Source organism: Elephas maximus, chromosome 3 (assembly GCF_024166365.1).
Source record: "Elephas maximus indicus isolate mEleMax1 chromosome 3, mEleMax1 primary haplotype, whole genome shotgun sequence".
NCBI classification, from domain to species: Eukaryota; Metazoa; Chordata; class Mammalia; order Proboscidea; family Elephantidae; genus Elephas; species Elephas maximus.
Window position 1 is genome coordinate 23,109,760 of NC_064821.1, and position 19,956 is coordinate 23,129,715.

Consider the following 19,956-nt stretch of genomic DNA (forward strand, 5'->3'; position numbering starts at 1 on the left):
CATGTATAATATCTGGGTCTGGAAATCAAGACGTGGACGTATAAACGGCCAAACCAAATGTCACTCCCAGCGAACTACTTGGGGAGATTGTGCTTCAGGTTTCCTCATCTCTGGCCTCTTCAGGTCTATAAAGTGTTAATTCCTCAAGGAAGTGTTCTTCTTCCACTTTATATTCCCAGCAGAAATATCTCCACATTCTCACTATTATTTTCTCTTTATTGTTATTATTAAGCCATCCTCAGAGAAGTGACGTGGTATCTCATTGCGGTTTGATTTGAATTTCTTTATTGACTAATGATGTTGAGCATCTTTCATGTGCTTCTCGACCCTTTGTACATCACTTTTAAAGAAATATCTATTCACACCCGTTGCCCACTCTTTATTACGTTATTTGGATATTGTTGTTCAATTATAAGAGCTTCTTTTATTCCTTTTTATACCAACTTCTTTCCTTCTATACCATCTTGTTACCTTCCACCAGAGCACTGCTAAACTAATACCTTGGGACGACCCTATGGTACAGCCTAAAGTAAACTAACTACGGAAGCATCAAGGTTCTGTGAGACTGCCTGACGCCTCATCGCCTAGGTTCCTTTGACTTTGCTCATTTTTATAAGCCATGTTTCTCACTTTGTTATTGAGTCTGGAAGTTAGTAGATATTAATCCTATAACATTTATTTCCCCCTTAATTTTTGCCGATAGGCAAGGGCAAGGGTGGCATTTTCTATAAATATCTTTTAGGTCTAGTTGCTTTTTAATGTTGTCAAGTTCTCTATTTCCTTTCCTTTTTTTTTTTTTTGTCTAGGTGTTCTAATCATTATTGAAAGTTGTGTATTGAAATCTTCAACAATTATTGAAGAACTTACCATTTTCACTTCAATTCTGTTAATATTTGCTTCATTTATTTTGGTACTCTGTTTTTAGGTGCATTTGTTTATAATTGTTATATTTTCTTAGTGAATTGGCCCTTTTAGCATTATTTAATGTCCTTTTCTGTCTCATTTAACAGCTTTTGACTTGCAGTCTATTTTTTCTAATGTTAGTACAGTGGCTTCATCTCTCTTTTAGTGACATTTTTGCATGGAGCACTTATTGAACTTATTTGTGTTCTTGAATCAAAAGTAAGTGTCATTTACAGCATGATGTTGCATCAGGATTTCTTTTGAGGCTTTGTTTTTGGTTTTTGTTCTTTTATCCATTCTGCCTATGTCTGTGTTTTTATTGGGGATTTAACCCATTTACAAAATCTGATGAGCGACAAAGAAGGGATTATATAATGATAAAATAGTCAATTATCAAGAATATATAACAATTATACACATACCTGCACCTACCAAAAGAGCCCCAAATATCTGAAGGAAACACTGACAGAACTGAAATGAGAAACAGACCCAAAAAATTAATAGCTGGAGACTTCAAACACCACCCTCAATAATAGACAGAATATCAAGAAAGAAGGCCAATAAAGGGGAATTTCAACACTAGAAATATATTAACTTCCATATCACTAAACTTTCATGTCAATGTGTTCATTCTTTTCATTCTAGAAATATTACCTTAGTTAAATTGTATCAAGGATGAGAGATTTGTGTTAGACTAGAAACTGACGTAAAAAAAGTTTCACAGTTAATGGAAAAGCAAAATGTGGTCTGTACGTAGAATGGAATATTTCGGTCATATAAAGAAATGAAGTCCAGATACATGCTACTACACAGATGAACCTTGAAACACTATGCTGAATGAAGTAAGTCAACCACAAAAGGAAAAATACTATATGATCTCACTTATATGAAATATCTAGACTAGGCAAATATATACAGATCAAATTTTATTTATTTGCGGTTAATAGGGTGGTAGGGACGATATAAGAGGCAGTCATTGTTTAGGTGGCACTGAGTTTCTGTTAATGACAATGAAAAATTTGGCCATGGATATTGGTGGTGATTGTACAATATGATTGATGTAACTAAAATGTACCTGTGAAAAATGTCAAATTGGCAAATGTAACGTTATATACATATATTAACAACAACAACAACAAAAAAACTATTAATTGTATTTAATATTGGCACCCATTTTATGTCTAAGAAACTGAAATTTAGACAGGCTGGAAAACTTATCCAAAGTTTACAAAAATAGTTAGTAATTTAACAGTGATTCAAACCTAGACTATGTGACTCTTTCAGTGAAACACCTACCTGCACCCTTTCCATGAGGTTGCTTGGCTTGCCCACAGCTTGGTGAGTGAGTTCCAAGAATGACTGTCCCAAGAGACAATTCCCACTCATAATGACCCTACAAGACAGAGTTGAACTACCCCACAGGGCTTCCCAGGAGGGGATGGTGGATTCAAACTGCCAACCTTTTGTTTAGCAGCCAATCTCTTAACCACTGTGCCACCATCCTACCATAAATACGTTCTTTGCTTACGCTTGTGATGTTAATGCTAGTTAACTAAAGAAAAAGAAAGAAACCTACCTGACATCCAGTGGGAGAGTTGCTAAATTATAATTTGGAAAACATATCTGCCCTCTCTCTGAAGGCATTAGGTTTTTTTTACTGTATGGTGGACTGTCCCTCGTGTCTTGTTCACTTGTGATTCCTTGTGATCCATGGCGTTTTTACTGCCTGATTTTTGGAAGTAGATCACTAGGCCTTTCTTCCTAGTCCATCCTAGTCTGGAAGCTAAGTTTTATAGTAATTGGCCTAAAGCATTCAGTAAAGACTTCATGAATCAATTCATGAATGCATGTCCATGTGCAATGCCCCTATCACAATCTCCCAGATCCACTAATCCAACATCCTAATTCTTTAGCTCTTCAGTCTTCTTCTAAGGATTACCAAAAGGGGACAGAGAGGTCATTGGGACATTCTGGAACATGCCATTTAATGCCCTAGGGCAATATTTCCATAAGTGTCTGATCATTTGGAACGCTTTTAAAAGTAGATTCTCAGGCTCTTTCTCTGGAGATGTCGATTAGGTAGGTCTGAGATAGGGTGGGATAGGATTGGAAGCTATATATTAACAAGAGCCCCAGCTGATTTTTTTGATAAAGGTAAATTAAGGAAACACTGTCCTACGGCAGTGACTCTCAAAGGATTGTCCCTGGGGACAAGCAGTGTCAACACCGCCTGGTAACTTATCAAAAATACAAGTTATTATGCCCAAACTCAGACCTACTGAGACAGGAACTTGGAGGTAGGGCCCAACAATGTGAGTTGTAACAAGTTCTCAAGGTGATCCTGGTGCAGGCTAAAAGTTGGGAACCATAGCCTTAGTGAATCCTGGGATGCTTGCTTCTCAGCCATCTACCTGATGAGAAAACTGCAACTCAGAAGATGCTGAAATTTGTCCCCAGGAGGACATACAAGCAAAACTGGAGTAGTTTTTCCCAGGGGAAAGGGATCCAGGAGAGAAGGACCCAGCTGACCCCATAGCTGACCCTTGGGATAGAAATTGGTAGGTCACAGACCCCTCCCTTTGTGGCCCCTGCCCCTGAGAAGACAAACTGATCCATTGACCAATTTATCTAATAAGCTTCAGAGGGCATTCAGCCCCTAGGGTCACCTGTAACACATCAATTTATAGTCACCAAGGCTCCAATGTACCAGACCCAAGACACTCATGCCATCTCCAGGAGAAATCAGCCAAGCCTTATACCACACTCCTGGCTCTGTCTCCCTGCTCTTCTGGGGGGCAGATCCATGGTCTTCATCACCCATTCTCCATGAGAGAACAAGATTCACAAGAGTTGGCCCCTGTGCTGGGTCTATGTTGTCAAGCTTGCATAGCCCAGTAAGTGTTGTGGGAAAGGGGGAAAAGGATGGTTGGGGGGAAAGGGCATTGAATATTGTTAGCATAGGGCAGGGACAACCATATCATATCTATGAAGTGGCTTTAGGAGCTAATTGCTTAGAATGGAGACTGGCTAGACTACTTGCTTGCATAGCAAGCTCTCACTTCATTTGATATTATTGGATGGTTGACAGAGATTGTGAGAGAGGGCATCAACCTCCAAGCCACTCTTTGATGCCATAGCACTGCTATGAACCTCACTGTCTAGTGATATAGTGACCACTCTGAGTTTCCCCCCAAGTACTGATTAAGGAGTCTTGATCTCTTCCAGTTCTTTTCTGTTACCTGGCACAAGGACTCCACGGCCTAGACCAATCTTTTCTGATATCTTCTCTGTCGCTCTCATTTCCTTGGGAATTTATTCTTGTTTCTCAAAAAGGTCTTTCCCTTCCCCCTCCTTCCTCACCTCTATCCATGGTTCCTATCAGAGACCTTAAGAGAGAAATTTGTGTTCACTTGTATCTTGGGCTGTGGTGTATAAAGATTGGGGTGAGGTGGCTGAGAGAGGAAGGCAAAGGACATAGGCAAACCCAACATTTATCACCTATTGGCATCCTCTCCTTTTGCTCTGGGAACATTCCAGGTGATACTGAAAATTGCATATCCCTTTCCTATTGCTGCTGTTGTTAGATATTATTGAGTTAATTCTGACTCATGGTGACCCCATGTGTACAGAATAGAACTGCTGTTTTCATGGCTGTGACCTTTCAGAAGTAGATCACCAGGTCTGTCTTCCAAGGTGCCTCTAGGTGGGTTTCAACCACCAACCTTTTCGCTAGTAGTCAGATGCTTAACTCCTTGCACCACTCAGGGACTCCACCCTTTCCCATAGTTGGCCTTGATTTTGCTTGGGTGTCAGGTCTCATCCTTAAACACGGAATGCTAGCAAAAACTGGCATCATTTCTTCACCTCTCCTGGCCTGTATTTCTCTTCTGTAAAAATAAAAGAATTGTTCCTTCAATTATCTTAGAATTTTCCATCCCTCCCTTGGCCCTTAGTTTTCCCTGCCTCAACTCCATCTTATTACTCCAGGCACAAGGGAACATTGTGAGTTGGATCATGCTACTCTTTGTTGCAGCCCCTCCACAGCTCCCACCCTGTATCCATTATTCTCTTCAAGGCTTCCCAGAGATATGGTCCCTGTCCCTCTCTCCAACCACATTCTTTACCATTTCCATCTCTTACTTTGTGCTTTAGCAACAGCAAGCTGCTAAAAGCACTCTGTGCCATACTGCTTCTTGCTCCTAGACTTTTCCTTTGCTATACTCTGCCAGAAAAGCCCCTACTCAACCCTCTACCTGATAACTCTTCACCAGGTGTTTCTTCCTCCAGGAATCTTTCCCTGGAATTGGAGCATCTTCTCTGTACTCCATTCTTCAGATCACCCTTATGTTAGCATTTAACTCGTTGTACTACACTGGCCTGTTTCTGCATTTGTCTCTAACTCTGAAAGGGAGGTTTCCTAAGGGCAAACACCACAGCATTAATCTTCCTACCCCCAACAGCTAACACTTGTTGTAGTTTTTAGTTGACATGGAGTTGGCTCCAACTCTTGGTGCCCTTATATGTAACAGAACTAAATGTTGCCTGGTCCCATACCATCCTCAAGATTGTTGGTATGTTTGAGTCCATTGTTATGTCTCTTGTGTCATTCCATCTCATTGAAGGTCTCCCTTGTTTTTGTTGGACCTCTACTTTACCAACCATGATGTTCTTTTCTAACAATTGGTTTTTCCTGATGAGTCCAAAGTAAGCTAGTCAAACTAGGGTGCTTGTCAATCATTGAAAAAGTCCCAGAGCTATTTCCTGTGAAGTGTTTCTTTAGGACTGGCTAAGTATTAGCTTCTGAACCACTTGAACGACCTATGTAAATGACAAATGACCTTCCCAATCTCTAAGTTCTAACCCCTGATTCTAAGATAGAAGGTTTTGAGTGTGTGGGAAATTTCATCTTTTTTTTTTTTAATTGGGGTAAAATTCATATAACATCAAATTAATCACTTTGAAGTGAACAATTCAGTGGCTTTTTAATACATTCATAATGTTGTGCATCCACCATCTCTATCTAAAACATTTTCTTCACCCCAAACTAAAGCGTCATTCACGATAAACAGCCAAATCCTTCCTCCCTCTTCTCTCAGCCCCTAGAAACTATCAATCTGCTTTCTGTCTCTGAATTTACCTATTCTGGACATTTCATGTAAATGGAACCATACAATGTGTAATTTCTTCTTATGGTGATTGTTATTATTCACAATATCATGACCCATTTGTATAATAATTTAGATACTGCTACTGCAACCTCAGATGGCAGTTTATGAAAGAAGTAATCACTGTATGCATTTGAATCCCAGGAACTCTGAACAAACTCTGCAGCAGCCAGAACCCTTGTTTTGTCCATCAAAACAAGGTTGATTATCTGTAAATATTACAGCCAAGAAAACCTTATTGAGCAGTTCTACTCTGAAACACATGGGGTCCCCTTCTCGCTCTGAGAAACAAACCTAAATCCTACTCATCCTGCAATACTTTCTCACATTTCTTCACCACTCAGACATGGTTATTTATTCTCCTCTAAGTTACAGCTCTACCTCCAGGAAGGCAGATAACTTGGAACAAGTTCCTAAGGTTCACTGGGCCTCACATTCCATATGTGTGTTAGAGTGAATGTGGACCATTTTTCTCCAAGGTTCAGTGTTGCCCTCAAATTTGTAGATTCGGTGACTATAAACCAGAGATAAAGGGGATAGGTGAGTGTCCCACAGGCCAAGGGACAAGATCTGGCCAACATTATGAAATATTGCATACAAAAAATGACAGAAAGTAGGATTCCTAAATTTCGTAATGTTAAAGCTTTTATACTTAATTCTTGACTTGAAGAAATAAAGTAGGGAGAATGTGGAGTCTACCCAGTGTCTATTTCATGTTCTTTCCCCTCCTCAATTTGCCAGCTGAAATACTGGCAACATGGAACCAGGAAATCAAAGAAGCACTTCAGAATTTTTCCTCCTGGGATTTTCCCAGGACCCAGAGAATCAACCAATTTTATTTGGAACATTCTTGTCCATGTTTGTGGTCACTGTGCTTGGCAATCTCCTCAACATCCTGGCCATCATCTATGACTCCCACCTCCACACCCCCATGTACCTCTTCCTCTCCAATCTGTCCTTGGCTGACATCTGTTTCACTTCCACCACCATCCCAAAGATGCTAGTGAACATCCAGACCCAGAACAGATCCATCACCTATGCAGGCTGCATCACTCAGATGTATTTTTTCATGGTTTTTGGAGGCATGGACACATTTCTCCTGGCTGTGATGGCCTATGACCGGTTTGTAGCCATCTGTCACCCCCTGCACTACCTGGTTATCATGAACCCCCGCCTCTGTGGTCAGCTTGTTCTTGTGTTCTGGTTCATCAGCTTGATGTACTCCCTAATGCAGAGCTGGTTGGTGCTGCGGCTCTCGTTCTGCACCAATTGGATAATTCAACTCTTTTACTGTGAACTTGCTCAGGCCCTCACAATTGCCTACTCTGACACACTTGCCAATCATATCCTGCTATATATAGTGACTGGCCTTCTTGGCATTGTTCCCTTCTCAGGGATTGTTTTTTTCCTATACTTGAATTGTCTCCTCCATCATGATAATCCATGGGAAGTATAAAGCATTTTCCACCTGTGGGTCTCACCTCTTGGTGGTTTCTTTATTCTATGGGACAGGCTTTGGTGTCTATCTCAGTTCTGGAGCATCACCTTCTTCTTGGAAGGGCATGGTTGCCTCAGTGATATACACTGTTGTCACCCCAATGCTGAACCCCTTCATCTATAGCCTGAGGAACAGGGACATCAAGAGGGCTCTACAAAGACTTCTCAGGAGAATACTCTATGTTCAGTGCTGAGAACATTGGCTCTTGGGTCTTTTGAGCTGGTATTGAACTAAAGAAATCTTGCTTCTTAAACACAGAGGAGGAATCCCTGGGTGACACAAATGCATTGGCCGAAAGGTTGGCAGTTCATACGTACCCAAAGAAGTCTCAAAAGACAGGCCCAGCAATCTGTTTCCAAAAGATCACAGCCTTGAAAACTTTACTGGGCACAGTTCTACTCTGCATGTATGGAGTTCCTGTGAGTCGGAATCAACTCAACAGCAATTAATAACAACAATCGCATAGAATTTTGCTTCTGACCAACCCTCCAAAACCTCCTTTGGTCAGATTTACCTTGCGACTGCTTCTCCTGGACCTCTTATTGTGGCTCTTCTGTTCTCCTCAACTCTACTTCCCTCATCTCCTTCTTTGATGTTTTACTTGGTGAGCCTTAGCCTAGCATTTGCTGTCCTGAATGTCAATACCAGACACCTCAAGCACTGACTCGGAACTGTTACACAAGACTTCATTTTATTGATACCATTGCTAGGGCTTGCCAAATCTATTCATCCAACATTTATTAAGTACTTACAGTGTGTGAACACATTCTAGGTTTCTGGGTTACAGCAGTGAAAAAAAAATAAAAGACTAAAATTCATGTCCTCAGAGAGCTTAAACCTGGGATTGTGGAGTTTATCAGGTCACTTCTATGTCCAAACATAAAATACAGTGAAGGATAAATTATTTAGTTGGTCACTAGTGAGGTTGAAACTTTCTTCATATATTTATTTGATTTCCAAAATAAGCTATCTGAATGTATCACTAGAGATAGAAACACCATAGTATCCAGAATATTAGAGCTAATCAGGCCTAATAATTCATTCAACCTACTTATCTTATTTTGCAGGTGAATTCATCTAGGCCCAAACACAGGAGTACAGCCAGTGACAATGCCTGGCTGAAAGGGCACACATTTTCAAATATGTTGCTAGGACAGGGCACTGGCTTACGATCAAGGAGAGCAACAATTGAATCACAGAATTGCCATAGCCTAGGTATGTGATAGATCCATGAGTGGTGCAAACAGTTTGTACTCAACTATTAACCTAAAGTTTGGCACTTCAAATTCACCTAACCTGACTTTAGAAGAAAGATTACAGCCAAGAAAACCCTATGGAGCAGTTCTACTCTGTAACACATGGGGTCTCCATGAGTCAGAATCGACTTGATGGCAATGCGTTTTAGATATGTCATGCTGAGCCATTTCTGGTGATACAGAATATGTTAGGACCAGTGGAAACCATTATACATGCCATTTTAATACTCCAGCACCGTAAAATAGCTACTTTGGGGCAAGACAAAATTACATGGGAATATCCTGACAATAAATCAGATAATCTATGAGTTTTTGCATGACGGTATATGCTGAGGCATCACAGGCAGGAAAGGAAAATATCAATACATAAGTATTAATCTCAGTAAAGATGAATTGCTGCCCTCTCCAGGATGGAAGGTATCTAATGCAATCAACTTGCGAAATGGTATTCTCAGGGCATATTAACATTTGGAGGAAGTATGTAATGGCTTCCAAAAGGAGACTTAGGTTCCCCTTCATTTGTAGAGTCTGAAAACAGGCTCAGGTCCGAAACTGGGAAAGGAATCATAATTTTTTGATTGTGGCAGCTGATATCAGACTTCTGCTTGCTTGCTCTTGATACTTGTGGTTATCTAAGAGCCCTGCTGGTGCACTGGTTAAAGCCCTTGGCTGCTAACAGAAAGGCTAACAGTTCAAACCTACCAATTGCTCCGTGGGAGAAAGATGTGGCAGTCTGCTTCCATAAAGATTTACAGCCTAGAAAACTCTATGGGACAGTTCTACTATGTCCTATAGGGTTACAATGAGTCAGAATCAACTCAACAGCAGTGAGTTTTGCTTTGTTTTTAAGTGAAACTGCTAGAATGCATCTTAGAAGTGAGAATGGCAAGACTTTAACCTTGCTGACTTTAGACACGTCACTAAGAAAGACTAATTTCTAGAAAAGGAAATCATGGCTGGTTTGGTAAAGTGGAGGGTCAGAGAAAATGAGGGAAACTCTCATTGAGATGAATTGACACAATAGCCAAAATGATGGACCCAGATATAACAACAATCATGAAGATGGCGTAGAACCAGGCAATGTTTCATTCTATTATACATATGATCACCATGAGTCAGAGCCAACTCTATGGCACCTAACAACAAATCAAACAGAACCCCTCAGGTCTATTCATCTGCAGTGTGTTAGCCGTCACCACAGATCCCTGACTGCTATGCCAGGCTTGTTGCCTGATAGTGGTATTACATCTACCTTGCTTCTAACAGTGCTGCCATTTGAGTTTACATCTCAAAATACTCATAAAAATAATTTTAAACTTCTGTTTTACTATAGTTATTAGCTAATAGGGCCAGAATTCATCTTTTCTAAATTTATATACCAAGAATTGTAAAGTTTGAACAGCAACAGAATTTTGAATATCAGCCAACAACTTTCCATACTTAATTACAAATTTCTACCAACCAATGTATTGTTTTGGTAATGAAATTATAAAATCTCTTGCTTGTTTAAGTCAGTGATATCACACCCCACAAAGGGCTTCAACCTGGAAGAGGACCAAAGCTCACTTTCTTGGTGACTTGTATAAGTTTAATTTGGAATAGAATAGTTGAGAAAGCCTAGTACAAAGATCATCCCTTATAGCACTCAAAATATTTGCATTCACCTCAAAGACAATGATAGTAAAAGAGGAATAGAGATGAACTTGATGGAGAGGACATCCGGAAAATTTAGATGGGCAGTCAGGGAAAACATCTTTAAGGTGGTAACAATTCAGTGGAAAGTTGAATAATAAAGGGGAAGAATATTCTAGGTAGAGAGAATGAACCGTAATAGCCCAGAGACTGACCTATTTGAAAAACTACAAGTGGGCCAACCTGTCTAAAGCATTGCTTCTCAATTTAAAATGCATTAGAATCACCTGGAAAGCTTTTTAAACTAGAGATAAATGAGTTGCAGCCCCAGAGGTTCAATTGGCCTGGGGTGCAGCCTGAGAATTTAAGGTGATGGTTCTTGTCCAGAAGCAGTGAGTAAGTTGTAAAGGGATGTTGTCAGTTGTTGAGTCTGCCTCATGGTAACCCCATGTGTGGAGAGTAGAACTGTGCTCCATAGGGTTTTCAAGGCTGTGATCTTTTGGAAGCACATTGCCAGGCCTTACTTCTAAGGGAACTTTAGATGGGTTTGAACTGCCAACATTTTAGTTAGTAGTCCAACACTTTTAACAATTTGCACCATCCAGGAACTCCTTGCAAAGGGACAGGAGACTAAATAATGAAGGACCTTAAAGACCCAAGCAAGGAGTTCAAACTTTATTCTAGAAGTAATGGGACGTTCTTGGAGGTTTTTAAGCAGAGGAGTAATTAGTTTAGATGTTTAGATTATATCTAAAAATCAACCTGGCTGCTGTGTAAATAAAACTATTCTTTCTCTGTTGCATGGACCTGATAAAACCTAGTGCCGTCGAGTCAATTCTGACTCATAAGCCACCCTATAGGACAGAGTAGAACTGCCCCATAGAGTTTCCAAGGAGCAACTGGTGGATTCGAACTGCTGACCCTTTGGTTAGCAGCCGTAGCACTTAACCACTACGCCACCAGGGTTTCCTATGGACCTTGTAGCCGTGTCAACACTCAATTGACCATAATGTATGGGTCTATTTCTGAACTCTCACTTCTGTTCCATTGGTCTATACATCTATCTGTATGATGGCACCATATTATTTTTATTTATGTAGCTTTATAGTAAGTTTTGAAACCAGGAAGTGTGAGTCCTCCAACTTTCTTCTTTTTCAAGATAATTTTATCTATTCAAGACTCCTTGCAATTCCATATGAATTTGAAGATTGGCTTTTTCCAACCATATAAAAAAGGTTCTTGGAATTTTCATAGGGATTATGTTGAATCTATAGATTGCTTTGTGTAGTGTTGCCTTCTTAACCACATGAAGTCTTCCAATCCACGATCACAGAATGTATTTCTATTCATTTAGGGCTTCTTTAGTTTCTTTTAGAGATGCTTTGTAGTTTTCAGTGTACAAGTCTTTGATCCCCTTAGTTAAATTTATTCCTAGGTATTTTATTCTTTTAGATGCTACTGTAAATAGAATTATTTTCTCAATTACCTTTTTGGATTGTTCATTGCTGGTGTATAGCAACACAATTGATTTTGTATATTGATATTACACACTGCAAATTTTCTTGATTTGTTTATTACCTCTAGTAGTTTCCTTCTGGATTCTTTGGAATTTTCTTTGCCACTTTAAGGGCTAAGGTGTGCTTGACCCAAGCCATGGTGTTTTCAATCACTGCATATGCATGAGAAAGCTGGACAATGAATAAGGAAGACCAAAGAAGAATTGACATCTTTGAATTATGGTGTTAGTGAAGACTATTGAATATACCATGGACTGCCAAAAGAACGAACAAGTTAGTCTTGGAGGAAGTACAGACAAAATGCTCCTTGGAAGCATAAGTGGTGAGACTTTGTCTCCCGTACTTTGGACATGTTATCAGGAGGGATCAATCCCTGGAGAAGGACATCGTGCTTGGTAAAGTAAAGCATCAGCAAAAAAGAAGAAGACCTTCCACATGATGGATTGACACAGTGGCTGCAACAATGGGCTCAAGCATAACAACGATAATGAGGATGGCACAGGACTGGGTAGTGTTTCGTTCTGTTGTACATAGGGTCCCTATGAGTTGGAACTGACTTAATGGCACCTAACAACAACAGGATCATGTTATCTGTGAATATAGATAGTTTTACTTCTTCTTTTCCACTTTAGATACATTTTATTTCTTTCCTTACTTATCTGCTCTGATAGAACTTACAGTACAATATATTGAATAGCAGTGGTAAAAGTGGGTATCATTGTCTTTTTTCTGTGCTTGGGGGAAAGATCAGAAAGTCTGTTAGTTTTTTACCATTGAGTGTGACACGATCACAAGGTTTTCGTAAATGTCCATCTTGTGGAGGAATTTCACTTCTAACCCTAGTCTGCTGAAGAGTTTTAACAGTTAAAGCAAGTTGGATTTTGTCAAATATCTTTTCTGCATCAATTGAGATGATTATTTTTTTTTTAATTTTTTCCCCTGTTGTATTACAATGGTTATTACATTAATGGATTCTCAAGTAGCCTCTTTGTTGATTCAGTATTTGCTTGGTTGCTGTATACTATTGACTGTTTTCCATAGTTCTGACAAAGTTATTTCTGACTGTTTCTGTTTTTCTTTTTGATGTTTCTATGGAGGCATGGACGCTTGGATCTGCCTACTCCACTATCTTGCAAACATCACTCTAAGCTAATGAATTTTTCTTGTGGAAACAGGAAGAAAGCTAAGTAGTGTGTCTGCAGGCAAACAGTTAAAGCATCTTCCACCTACGGGTGTCACCTGCTTGTAAATCTCTTTATTTTATGGGACTAGGCTTCTTGGAATGTCTCTCAGTTCTTCAGAAACCTCCTCTTCCCGGAAGAGCATAAATAGCCTTGGTGTTAACACTATGGTCATCCTCATGCTCAATAACCCCATTGCTCTCCAGCTGGTTCTGACTTGTAGTGACCCTATAGGACTGACTAGAACTGCCCCATAGGGTTTTCAAGGCTGTAATCCTTACAGAAGCATATTTCTACCTAAGAGCAGCTGGTGGGTTTGAATTGCTGACCTTTCAGTTAGCAGCCAAGCACATAAGCATTGTACCACCAAAGCTCCTTCATGCTCAAAACCTTCTTATAAAATCTAAAGGGCAGATGAATCAGAGGGGCCTGTCAAACCTGTTTAACAGGATGCAGAAGACAGTTCTTATGGCTGGACCATTGGCTCCAAGAATTTAAGTAGGAGTGACAGCAGGGGCCAAATAAACTATCATTATTAAGTCTTATTCATTTACATTATAGGTGTTTAGTATTTTAAATAAATCTCTTTTGCATGCATATAGGTGATTGAAAATACTATGACTTGGGTCAGGTACATGTTAGTCCTCAAAGTGACTTCTTTGCTTTTTAACAGTTTTTTTTGCAGCAGATTTGCCCAGTGCAGTGCATCGCTTGATTTCTTGACTGCTGCTTCTGTGGGTGTTGATTGTTCATTAAATTAAAATGAAATCTTTTATAACTTCAATATTTTATCCATTTGTCACGATGTTGCTTATTGGTCCAGTTGTGAGGATTTTTGTTTTCTTCGAATGCTTCCTAATAAACCTTTGTCTGAGGATCTACTTCTAGGAAACCCAACCTAAGACACTTGTTTAAGCTTCTCTCTGGAATGCCATTCAGAAATAACCATCTAAAAACTCCGGTTTATCTTTTCCCAGTACTTTTTGGAAGATCAGACACCACAGCCTTCAGTATGGATTACACTTCAACAGAGAAAATAAAAGTCCTCACAACTGGATCAATAAGGTACATCATGATAAATGGAGAAAAGATTGAAGTTTTCAAGGATTTCATTTTACTTGGATCCACAATCAACACCTATGGAAGCAGCAGTCAAGAAATAAAAAAGATGCATTGCATTGGGCAAACCTGTTGCAAAGGGCCTCATTAAAGAGTTGAAAAGCAAAAATGTCACCTTGAAGACTAAGGTGTGCTTGGCCCAAGCCATGGTATTTTCAACTGCATCATTTGCATGTGAAAACTGGACAATGAGTAAGGAAGACCAAAGAAGAAATGGCACCTTTCAATTGTGGTGTTGGCAAAGAATGTTGAATGTACCATGGACTGCCAAAAGAATGGGCAAGACTGTCTTGGAAGAAGTATAACCAGAATGCTCCTTAGAAGCAAGGATGATGAGACTGTGTTTTACATGCTTTGGACATGTTGTAAGGAGGGATAGGTGGTCCCTGGAGAAGGACATCATGCTTGGTAAAGTACAGAGTCAGCGGAAATGAGGAAGATGCTCAATGAGATGGATTGACACAGTGGCTGCAAGGATGGGCTCAAGCATAACAACATTTGTAAGGATGGCACAGGACCAGGCATTGTTTTGTTCTGTGGTACATAGGGTCGCTATGAGTCAGAACCGACTCAAGGGCACCTGACAACAACAACAAATAATTTCCTCTGCATGATGTTTACCATACAATTGCAATTCTAACAGGCCTTGACATTTAATAAGGTATTTCACAGAGTGGAACGTGGTCCCGTGTGATGGTAAATCATTGGCTACCAAAATCAATTGTCTCAGACTAGGTTAAACCTGCGAAGAGTTATTGGTATCTTCCAAATTCAAGAGATGGCTGCATGCTTTTTTTTTTTTTTTTTGGTGAACTGAAAATTTCCAAATTGTATTTTATTTTCATGACTTTCAGTTGCTATCCTTTACTTTCTAGTGGTGACTTCTCTGTTTCTTCCTATTAAATGATAAGTACAAATATTTCCACTTCCATGACTTTATTATTCTGGGTTTGATGTCTCCCCTTCTCACTGACCATTCTCCTGTCATGGACAGTAATGTTATTCAATAGCAATGTAATGTGACCTGTGTATGTAATTTTAAATTTTATAGTAGCCATTTTAAAAAGTAAAAAGAAACAGATGAAACTAATTTTAATAACGTATTTTATCTAACTCAATACATCCAAAATATCAATATTTTTAACATATAATCAGTACAATATGAAAAAATCATTAGTACAAATGATTTTCCCTCATTTTGAAGAGAAAGAATGAAGGTAAAGAACTCTGCCCTTTGGAATTCTACAGGCAGGAAACAGGCTAAAGGAACTACATCTGTTGTCCTCCAAGAAAAGTAAAGGACCATCCCTGGAGCAGTTCAGATATCATCAGAATTGTTGGAAGGAGCATGGGAAGCAGAATCTTGTCAGTTTCGAAGAGTGGGGCCAAGGTGTCTTGGATCTCAAAGGTGGGGTCACAACCTTCTAGGTTTCAAAGAGTTGGATCTGTGCTAATTCAGTTCCAGAGTGTGGGGCTCCCCTTAAGGTGTGCCAGGGGGATGGAGCTGCTGCCCAAAGCTGAGGAGGCAGGGCTGCCTTGCCCAAGGGGCAGACAAACAGGGTCTGCAAGAGCAGAGGAACAGAGGTTGACACTCAAATGGACTAGGAAAATGGGGCTACCCAAAGCCAAGGGAGTAAAGTTGTTGTCTGGATGGGCCTGGAAGATGGCACTAAAGCCCAGGGCCAAGGAGCCTCTACTCAGAATCCATAGGGCATGGCTAATGTCCAGAATCTGGAAGGCAGGGCCATTGTCTAGATGGTCTCAGAGAAGAGAGGATTATTTTCAAGCCTTGAGAGCTAATGTAATTTGTTCTGCTGGGTTTTAGACTTAATTGGTGTCTGTTATTCCTTCTTTCCCTCCAATTTCTTCCATTTGTAATGGAAATATCTACCTTATGCCTGTTCCACCATTGCGCTTTGGAAACAGATAACTTGTAATCTAGATTTCACAGGTTCACAGATGAAGAGGAATTTCCCACCCAGATGGGATATGCTTAAAATCTCACCCATATTTAATTTAGATGTTTCGGAAGATGACACATTGGCCTTAGAGTTGATTTAAGACTTTTGGGGTGATGTAAATGAGTTTTGCATGTGGGAAGTATATGAATTTTGAAGTGCCAAAGGGTGGAATGTTATGCATTGAGTTGTGTCTCCAAAAAATATGTGCTGTAAATCCTAACCTCTATGCCTGTGGCTATAATCCCATTTGGGAATGGGTTATCTTTGTTTTGTGAATGAGGTAGGGTTCGTGTAGGGTGTGTCTGAAGTCAATCTCTTTTGAGATATAAAAGAAATTAAACAGGCAAGGAAGGAAGCAGAGATGAGGGAAGAGTGATCTACATGAATATTTCCCAGAAGCAGAAGCTCAGAAGAGACAAAGACCTTCCTTCAGAGCCAACAGAGAGAGAGAACTTTCCCTTAAAGCCGGCACTCTCATTTCAGACTTCTAGCCACCTGTCAATAAGGCAGGACTCAATCTACAAGATAAGGTTTCATCTTAAATCTGTCTCTTTTGAGATATAAAAGAGAGAAGCAAGCAGAGAGAGAGGGACGTCATACCACCAAGAAAGCAGTGCCAGGAGCAGAGTACATCCTTTGGACCTGGGGTTCTTGTACTGAGAAGCTCCTTGACTGGGAAAGATTGATGAGAGGAACCTTCCCCCAGAGCTGACAGAGACCCTTCCTTTGGAGCTGGTACCCTGAATTCAGACAGTATAAATTTCTCTTCATTAAAGCCATCTACTTATGGTATTCCTGTTATAGCAGCACTCAATGACTAAGACAGAATTTGGTACCAGGAGTTGGGTGCTGCTCTAATAGAGAACTAAAATGTGGAAGCAGTTTTGAAACTGTGAATGGATAGAGGCTGGAAGAGTTTTATATTTCTTTGAAAAGACTGTTGGTGGAATTATGGACATAAAAGAAAATTCAGGTGAAGACTCAGAAGGAAGTCAGGATAGCTGTTTCATGGATGGTGAAAAGCAGCAGCAAAGAAACAGCAGAGTCACAGAAATGGCAGCAGCATAACCAGGAGACCAGCAGAGCCAAGAGACAAGGAGACAGTGTTGGAGCCAACCCATGGAGGGAGAGCAGAGTGCCTTTGTGCAGGAGGCTTCCTGTAGAGTTGGGTGTCTTTGGGCACTCATTGGTAGAGCTAGGCTTGCCAACCTATGGATCAGGCGAGTGGAGTGTCTTCTGCTTAAAGTTACCTGGTGGAGTGGGGTGAAACCTTATCTTGTAGATTGAGTCCTTTATTGGTGGAGCTACAACACTTTGGAACATTTACACCAGCAGGGCAGATGCAGTGGAGAGGCCCGAGGGGCTGAGAGGTCAAGGAACCAGGAAGCAGAAAGTGAAGAGACAAGGAACACATGAACCAGAGCTATCTCAGTCTCAAACGGTATGGCCAAGACCTCAGGGGTCTCAAAGGGTGAAGTTGCCACTCGTATGGACTAGGAGAATGCTGATACCCAAAACCAAGGGAGCAGAGTTCCCATTTCATTGGGCCTGAAAGGTGAAGCTGAAGCTCAGGACTGGGAGGCTTCCACTCAAAATCCAGACAGTGTAGCCAGTACCTAGACTCTGGAGGGCAGGGCCATTGTATAAATGGTCTTGGAGAAGAGAAGATTATTTTTAAGACTTGAAGGGTAACATAATGTGTTCTGTGGCTTGCTTGGTGCCTGATATTCTTTCTTTCCCTCCAATTTCTCCCATTTGTAATGGAAATGACTAGATTGTACCTGTTCCATCATTGTACTTTGGAAGCAGATAACTTGTATTCTAGATTTCACAGATGAAGAAGAATATTTGAATTTTGGACTCTGAGTTAAGACTTTTGCTATTACATGATGGGGTGAATGTGTTTCACATGTGGCAAGGACATGAATTTGTTGGTGCCAAATGATGGGATGTCTTGGATTAAATTGTGTCTACCAAAAATGTGTGTCACCTTGGCTGGACCATGATTCCAAGTATTGTGTGATTGTCCATTATTTTGTCATCTGATGTGATTTTCATATGTGTTGTAAATCCTACCTCTGTGAGGTTAACGATGCAGCATTAGAGGCAGTTATATTAATGAGGCAGGACTCAGTTTACAAGACTAGGTTTTGTCTTAAGTCAATCTCTTCTGAGATATAAAAGAGAGAAGTGATCAGAGACACAGGGGGACCTCATATCACCAATAAACAGCGAGGCATTTGTACCCGGAGTCCCTGCACTGAGAAGCTCCTCAGCTGAAAAGATTGATGACAAGGACCTTCCACCAGAACCATCAGAGAAAGAAAACCTTCCCCTGGAGCAGGCACATTAAATTCAGACTTCTCGCCTCCTACCCTGTGAGAGAATAATTTTTTTTTGTTAATGCCATCCACTTGTGGTATTTCTCTTACAGTAAGACTAGATAACTAAGATAACCCTACACACTGATAAAATAAATCTCTGGTAAAACCACCCAAACCAAAAAAAAAAAAAAAAAAAACAACTACCATCTAGTGGACTCTGACTCTTAGCAACCCCATTGGGTTTCCAAGGCTGTAAATCTCCATGGAAGCAGACTGCCATACCTTTCTCCCACAGAGCTGCTGGTGATTTCAAACTGCTGACCTTCTGGTTAGCAGTCGATTGATTTAACCACTGCAGGTATTTCAGTTATAGCAGCACTATGTAATTAAGACAATAAGCAAGGACACTTTCAGATAATATGTCTATGAATTTAATATAATATAGCCTGCTCCTTGTGAAGGAAACATATCCTTCTACCTTTAAGAAGTAAACATTGTTTTAATTAAAGGACACGGAGAAGCAGACTTAGTGTTCTTTACATAAAATCTTTTTTTTTTTTTGGATGTCAAAAGAGACTATGAACTTACCCTTGAACATCTAGTAGCTAAAGCAAATGGAAGAAATGATGAAGTAAAAGAATTGAAAAGACTATTTCAAAGGGTGGTTCAAGAAGACAAAGTATTATAATGAAGTGTGCAAAGGCCTGGACAAAAACCAAAGGGAAGAACACACTCGGCATTTCTAAAGCTGAAAGAACAGAAGAAGCAATTCAAGCCTCGAGTTGCACTACTGAAGAATTCTGTGAGCAAAATATTGAATGACACTGGAACCATCAAAAGCAGACGCAAGGAATAATACAGTTACTGTACCAAAAAGAATTGGTAGATGTTCAACCATTTGAGGAAGTAGTATATGATCAAGAACCTATGGTATTGAAGGAAAAAGTTCAAGCTGCATGAAGGGCACTGGCAAAAAACAAGGCTCCAGAATTTGATAGAATACCAATTGAGATACTTCAACAAATGGATACAACATTGAAAATGCTCCCTCATCTATGCCACAAAATATGGAAGACAGCTACCTGGTCATATGACTAGAAGAGAACCATATTTGTGCTCATTCAATAGAAAGGTGTCCAACACGATGCAAATTTTAATGAACAATAACATTAATATCGAAACCCTGGTGCTGTGGTGGTTAAGAGCTACAGCTGCTAACCAAATGCTCTCCAGTTGAATCCACCAGGCTCTCCTTGGGGCAGTTGTACTCTGTCCCATAGGGTCGCTATGAGACGGAATCGACTCAAGGGCAACAGGTTTGTTTTTTGGTTTGGTTATCATTAATATCACACACAAGTAAAATTTTGCTGAAGATCATTCAAAAGTGGTTGCAGCAGTAA

At 40.1% G+C, this 19,956-nt stretch overlaps 1 pseudogene; it reads left to right on the forward strand.

Annotated features, from left to right (window-relative positions):
- Positions 1 to 6,825: 6,825 nt before the first annotated feature.
- Positions 6,826 to 7,759, forward strand: LOC126071087 (olfactory receptor 7D4-like; annotated as a pseudogene).
- The last annotated feature ends 12,197 nt before the right edge of the window (positions 7,760 to 19,956 follow it).